Here is a 7500-nt window from a genome sequence, read left to right as displayed (position 1 = left end):
CTCTTTCTCTCTCTCTCTCTCACTCTCTTTCTTTCTCTCTCTCTCTCTCACTTTCTCTCTCTCTCTCTCTCTCTCTCTCACTCTCTCTCTTTCTCTCTCTCTCTCCTTCCCCCCCTCCCCTCTTTCTCTCTCTCTCTCCTTCCCCCCCTCCCCTCTTTCTCTCTCTCTCTCCCCTGCTGTTGGCGTTTGTGAGCAGTCACTATAGTGATATAAATGTTGATATCGCCTTTGAAACATCTTTCCCGACTACCCGCTTCCCTATCCAGTGACGAGATGACACGCGAAGGGTGTCGTCCCTATCACTTTCTCTCCCACTCAAGACAATTCTCCACCACCTCTTCTTCTCCTGTCCCCACTTCCCCGCTCACCTACTGTTCAACCTTTACTATATTCCGCCTGTCTTAGGCGTCTTCAGTCAGGTGCGGCTCAGACGGCCGGCTGGAGCTACCAAGACACTACACATTCCTCAGACAGCATTGACGTGCGTCTCCTCAAGCAATTATACTCAAAGATCTTTCGTCAAGGATGGATACGTTTCACAGACTTTCCCCGTGACTTACCTACCCGTTTATGACAAAAACATATTTATAAACCATTTTTTTTTTTACCACGACAAAATCACATTCAATTCAACGTCTGACCTCAATCGCAGTTTAGACTTTTATTTATATTTTTTTGTACAAACCAAATGTCAGGCAAAAGTGAGTTACACGTTTCAGTGCTGAAAGCGAGAAAACAAGACTCAACTTCCCGTCAAGACTATCTCAATATCAATACTGAAAAAATAATGAAAAGCCCTTTGGTGTGTAGAAATTCATTTTTTTTTCTCGGAAAGGGGACACGCTCGAGATTTTTCCACACACATATGGGACGTATATCAAAGTGTTCTCGTCGAAGTGAGTAAACACTGAACAAAATATAACTATTCCCGAAGGACCATGTGGAGCCGGATGCCAGAGAACATGGCATCCGGCTGCTAGTGATAAAACATTGATAACAAAATAATGAACGGAGGTAATGGGAAATTGTATATGAATGCACCTTAAAATATTTATAATCTAGAACATTTTATCAGAATCGGAAATTTTATTCGTAATAGGTTGTACAAATCGTTATAATTATGGTGGGCCTGAACCCTAATTAGAACCAAGTAGGCCTAGTTATTCTAGGCCTAGTGAGCAAGGACCGTTTTGCCTAACACCCAGGTCGGTTTTGTTCCTATTTATATTTTGAAATTTGAAATTTGTTAATCCTAAATAATATTAACATAGGTCTAGTTTGATCCATGTTATTTGTGTATTGGGGAATAAATGGCCTATTTAAATTCATTTGCGAAATTGTATAGTACCTATGGCTACTATGGATATGTATAAAATATTGACTGTTGTATTGCAAAAAATCCACTTAATGCCAATTTCACACTTATTATACAAAATATATTACAAAATAATCTAATCTAATATAATAAAAATTAATACAATGAATATATATGTATGAATACAAATTTACACATTGAATTTAGTGACACTTTAGACAGGAATGTTTACTGGAACTGTCTATTGACCGACAGGTTTCAACATACGATGGCTATCAGAAATATGACTCTTGAGCGTTATTTTTGAGCGGAATTCAGGGTGATTGCACATATTTGTTGTTTTATAGCTGCCTAAATAATTTACTATAATTTATGCTTTTAAAACAAATGATGGAGGATGTTTCTCAGAAATATCTGACGATTAATGAAGGCATCTTATTACGTCACTTTCGTGTGTGTAGTCCTGAATATATATTTATATCCTGACGTGTTTACAATATATCGATCTATGTAACCCTCACGTCTGTGGCTTACATATGAGTTGAAATAAATCAGTAGTACATAAATCATCCTCCTGCTTTGGTAGTACTTATAGTAACGATGAAGACCATAGTATATATACCGACGTACAACGAAATTAGAAAGTAGAAATCGCCACTATTGAGTTGGACAAACCAGAAAAAAAAATTTTTCCTTGTGTTGCAGACAAACTAACCTAACCTAACCTTCGTAGTCCAAATACACGATATCTGAGGCCTAATATAGTACATATGTGTGCTATACTAGGCCTAGGAATATTTAAGTTTGTTTTTTAGCTTAATTTTTTATAAAAGAAGTCCTTACCAGTCAGTATACTACTATTTAAAATCTAAGTACGTACGAATTCGCTAATATTGACGATAGTCACAATAGGTACTATCTAAAGAGGAGGATGGGTTGAAATAACGATAACCTCCTCGTTGCAAGTGAGGAAACGGGTTTTATTATGTATGGAATCACTGTCAAAAGATGCTCGACTCATTGCCTTGGTTAACGAAGGGATGGTCTTCCTGTACCTGCATTTCGGTACAGTTTGACAATTTGTAAAGTTAGATCTCGTCCCGGGTGACAGCGGCGGTGGCAGGATGCATTTGGCGACTAACTTGAGCTGAATCCGATTACCTTCTCAGTAAATTAGTTTACTGACATCTAACCAGTTTTTCTGTTGCTGCTACAGTTGAGCGTTTGGACCCTCCAAGGAGTGTGGGTGTGTCTAAATGACATCTGCCCACTGGTCATGGTATCGTATTCATTACTGTTTCGGTAGATTCAGCTCACATGTTGACGATAAATAACTGTCCCATATTCAGAAATGATTTTGGAATTGCCAGTGAATAAAAAATTCTACCATAAATTAACCTTAATGGAGGGGATAATAAAAGTGACGAGAGCAATGAGCTGCTTATGTAGATTCATGGCTGCAGGCGATGAGTCACAATAACGTGGCTGAAGTATGTTGACCAATCCACACACTACAAAATGAAGGGACGACGACGTTTCGGTCCGTCCTGGACCATTTTCAAGTCGATTTCATGGCTGATTAGTTTTTAGCAGGATTATTTATATTATGCTTATATACATTACCTCACATAACAGAATTTTCCTGAGGTGGCGAGATAATTGATTTAATTCAAGATTTATATCACATTGTCAGAAATCCAATAAAAATATATCTCTTTTAAAGTGAAATATATTATTTTCGCTGGATTTGGTGCGACACGAAGTTGATCCATATTGCTTGCATTCCTTCTGACACCAATTTTTTTAAATATTTGTTCTTGACTGACATTTCTCTACAGAGCTGTCGTTTACGATACTATTGAACGATTGCTATCCTGTGCACCTTTTCATATTCTTTGTAAACATTAAAGGTCTAAACAATACGTCACTGATTATAACCGTACAAACTAACGGTCTATAGTGAGTATTGAGTATTCACGAGAGTAGTTCTATAGTTCACTAAGATAGTGAAGGTCTATACCGGTAACTTTACTTTATGATTGATTAAGAAATACAGCATTAGAGAGGTCTTAAAAATTCAAGCAACATATTGAGTAGGTATGAATGTGTATATAATTCTAATATTAATATAATTATACAGAAATATGGCTGCTAATTAACATATAAAATACGATAATTAGCCCGCCATATTTTTTATTCTTACCTCACAATCCGTCTAAGAATTACTTTCTCAATGTAACCAAATATATATTTCGAAACGGTATTTAAAATTAATAATTTGTTTTACAACCGGCGATTCGAGGAAACTGCCATATGGTAATTAATATTAAATTTTCTGTTTTAGCCAATCAAGGATGGTCTGTCAGCCGTGATTTTAAGAAATTGTCCAGTGTGATATATTACAAACATATACATTCTATATTAGATATACATGTTCCAGATATATAATTATACTATGGTTAGATATACATACTGAGAGAGATCCAGAGATACATCCGGGCACCGTTTTCGAACAAGTTAAATAAAAGTATTATATATGATGGTTTTGTAAGCATGTTTACACCAAGGCCACAATAACTTTTTAGTTTGCGTGAACAAGTGTGGTCGGGACAAGGAAAGTTTGCATTCCGACATCACACAGTTCAGCAGACAAATATGATCCAGTTTCCGCGTTCTCTGCGCTATTCACAATATCTTTTAACCAAAGTATCTTTATATCAACCTCATGGAATTTTTGGGTTTCTCTCATCCTGCTATCCTGAATTTTTCTTCAATACTATTTCTCCACAAGTCTATCATCATCTATTCATTAAATCTGACCCAGACAATCTCGGTACACTCTGAAGAGTTCATAAAATTTGTGGTTTTTCATGGACATGATTTTTCATTTACTTGTAAAGCCACTAATGGATGGGTACCGCCTGCAGACGATGAGTCACAACAATGTGGCTGAAGATATGATGAATAAACCACACACCTGAAGATGAGGAAAGGAAGGGAAGTGTGAGGGGGGAAAGCGCCAGGCCATTACGACTATATAGCACTTGAAAGGTGTAAGGATAAGAAGGTTTTTGGATGGGATGGCGGGAATAGAAATGGTGCCCAACCACTTGGACGGTCGGGGGTATTGAACGCCGACCTGCATGAATCGAGACCGTCGCTCTACCGTTCAGCCCAAGTGATAGGACCAGAAATGAGGAGACGACGACGTTTCGGTTCGTCCTGGATCATTATCAAGTAGTACGTACCTCTTCATCTTCTGGTGTGTGGTTTGGTCATTATGGGTACCATCGATTGGACTGTAGACAACGGTAGACCATACTGTTTATGTTACTGATAATTTGTTAAGGAAGTTAGATCTCAAACTGAGCCACATCTGTATGCTTGACTATTATTAGGCTATATGTAAATATTGGATGAGACCTACTTTTAAAAAAAAACTTTTGTGATAGAGAAAACTGGTATATCTATCTATCAACTGATATATATATATATATATATATATATATATATATATATATATATATATATATATATATATATATATATATATATATATATATATATATATATATATATATATATGTCGTACCTAGTAGCCAGAACTCACTTCTCAGCCTACAATGCAAGGCCCGATTTGCCTAATAAGCCAAGTTTTCATGAATAAATTGTTTTTCGACTACCTAACCTACCTAACCTAACCTAACCTAACTTTTCCAGCTACCTAACCTAACCTAACCTATAAAGATAGATTAGGTTAGGTTAGGTAGGGTTGGTTAGGTTCGGTCATATATCTACGTTAATTTTAACTCAAATAAAAAAAAATGACCTCATACATAATGAATTGGGTAGCTTTATCATTTCATAAGAAAAAAATTAGAGAAAATATATTAATTCAGGAAAACTTGGCTTATTAGGCAAATCGGGCCTTGCATAGTAGGCTGAGAAGTGCGTTCTGGCTACTAGGTACGACATATATATATATATATATATATATATATATATATATATATATATATATATATATATATATATATATATATATATATAATATTTGCGGTGTGAACTCGATAAAGGTGATGGTAGGTAGAGATTAGGTATTCTTGTGTGTGTGTGTAGCTATGATGTTTGTGGCTGGAAATCGACAAAAGTGATGAACCACTTGGCTTTCGGATTGTCTCCTGGAACGGACAGTTAGTTGAAGGAGTCTTTTATAGTGGCCAGATGATCACAGTTAGTAAAATACAAAGTACTCTGATCCTCTTCTGCCTGCAATCTGATTCCCCCTTTACCAAGTACACTGATCCCCCTGTATATCAGAGTGTACTACGTCCAATGATTCCCTCGTACCACGTGCTCTCTGACCCGCTCTAACAGCTTGTCGCGTGCAATCTGCAATGCTGTTCCCACGATTACTCGTGTCTAGACAGGGCAATTTCCTATGAAATATATGCAATACATAATTTACAAAGAATTATCAGACGAGCAGCAGCCGAACGAAACTCGTGAATGATTGGAACTATATTCTGACGCAAATGCTTTTAATGTTTCATATCTCAATATGATTTTGCTGCAGCATTTCATTTATGAGTTATAAAACACTCACTCGTCCACTCCTTTTATGGGTTATTCTGCTTGTCTCTACTCATTTTGTTTCTATGTTTCTAGCCGCGTGTGTTGTCTGCCTGCCATTGTGATTCAAAATACATGTCTGCCTGACATCGTGGGTAAAAATATTTCTGTCGGCCATTGTATATCCGTCTTGGTGTCTGCCTGTAGTCAAACAAGTTGCTGTCCCCGCTCAGAGCCTGGCGGACCTCGCTCCCACACACTATATCACCCAGGTTAAAAAGACATCCCACCAAGATTCTACGTAAGAGTTGGACCTTGACGTTATGTAACTGGTCCTTGGGTGAGGCCTGAGCTGCTGTGACTTCACCGCTCTGGTATTTAGTTTCACTGAAACTAATAGTTACTTTAGCCACGTTATTGCGACTCATCGCCTGCATAGTTTCACTGAAGCCTGTCTGATGAATTGTGTGCCCATATTTTAGCTTCTGGGTACTTCATGTAACGTGGTGTTTGCCCACTGTGGGCGGGAAATTTCCCACAATAACTATCTGGTCTACAACATTATTTTGACTATATTTTCGCACTGCTATAATGTCAATTATTTTTCTCCTCGGTTATATCGTCAGGCTGCTCGTTTAAATATAGCAATTATATAAAAATTGCATTTCACCAATAAATATCGTCAAAATAATTATATAACTATGACTACATTTATTTTAAATTAATTCAAGGTATTATGTAATAATTTTTTTTTGTATTTGTTATTGCATATTTCATTTTATATTTCTAAGCATTTATATTACAATGAATATTTGTTAAACGTTTATTTTGTTAAACGTTTAATTTGTGAAACGTTTAATTTGTGAAACGTTTAATTTGTTAATTATGGGAGAAGACACGGAGAAGAGGGAGTGAGGGAAGGGAGTATGGAGACCGGGATGGGGGGGGGGGTTAGGGGGTAGAGAATGGGGGGTGAGAGTGGAAGGGGTGAAACAGACCGGAGTGGGAAGGGGGATGAACGCTAAACTTTGCGTCGCCTCCGGGTTAAAGTGTCCTCCACGCGACTTCCAGGTTCCTTCGCAGCGTGTAACACTCTCCCTCCCTCCCTCCCTTCCCTCTCTCCCTCTCTCACCTTACCTCCCACCGCATCTCATCCTCTATATCCCTTCCCTCCCGAGACACTACAGAGTCTGGTCTTCCTACCAGTCTCATCCCGCTGCCTGCCTGCCTGCCTGTCTGCCTGCCTGCCTGTCTGCCTGCCTGCCTGCCTGCCTGCCTGCCTGCCTGTCTGTCTGTCTGCCTGCCTGCCTGCCTGCCTGCCTGCCTGCCTGCCTGCCTGCCTGCCTGTCTGCCTGCCTGCCTGCCTGCCTGCCTGCCTGTCTGCCTGCCTGCCTGCCTGTCTGCCTGCCTGCCTGCCTGCCTGCCTGCCTGCCTGCCTGCCTGCCTGCCTGTCTGCCTGCCTGCCTGCCTGCCTGCCTGCCTGCCTGCCTGCCTGCCTGTCTGCCTGCCTGTCTGTCTGTCTGTCTGTCTGTCTGTCTGTCTGTCTGTCTGCCTGCCTGCCTGCCTGCCTGCCTGCCTGCCTGCCTGTCTGTCTGCCTGCCTGCCTGCCTGCC

This window comes from Procambarus clarkii, chromosome 86 (genome assembly GCF_040958095.1).
Source record: "Procambarus clarkii isolate CNS0578487 chromosome 86, FALCON_Pclarkii_2.0, whole genome shotgun sequence".
NCBI classification, from domain to species: Eukaryota; Metazoa; Arthropoda; class Malacostraca; order Decapoda; family Cambaridae; genus Procambarus; species Procambarus clarkii.
Note: the sequence above shows the minus strand (reverse complement) of the source record.